We start from the raw sequence: 223 nt of genomic DNA, 5'->3' as shown, positions 1-223 counted from the left end.
GGGAGCCCATTGCCTGGCCCTGCTGCCCCTTGCATGCCAGGCACCCGTGGGTGGGAGTGGATGACAGTGCCTGTGCCGGGGTCCCTCGGTGGCTGGTGCTGAGGTGGCACAACAGGACTGTCAGTGTGTGGGGACACACAACCATGCACATGCTGGTCCCTTGCTCAGGGACGCATCAGCCTATGCAGTCTGCCGGGCACGACGTGGCAGTTGTAGCAGGGCA

The sequence above is a fragment of the Antrostomus carolinensis genome, unplaced genomic scaffold, assembly GCF_000700745.2.
Source record: "Antrostomus carolinensis isolate BGI_N321 unplaced genomic scaffold, ASM70074v2 scaffold29351, whole genome shotgun sequence".
NCBI classification, from domain to species: Eukaryota; Metazoa; Chordata; class Aves; order Caprimulgiformes; family Caprimulgidae; genus Antrostomus; species Antrostomus carolinensis.
Note: the sequence above shows the minus strand (reverse complement) of the source record.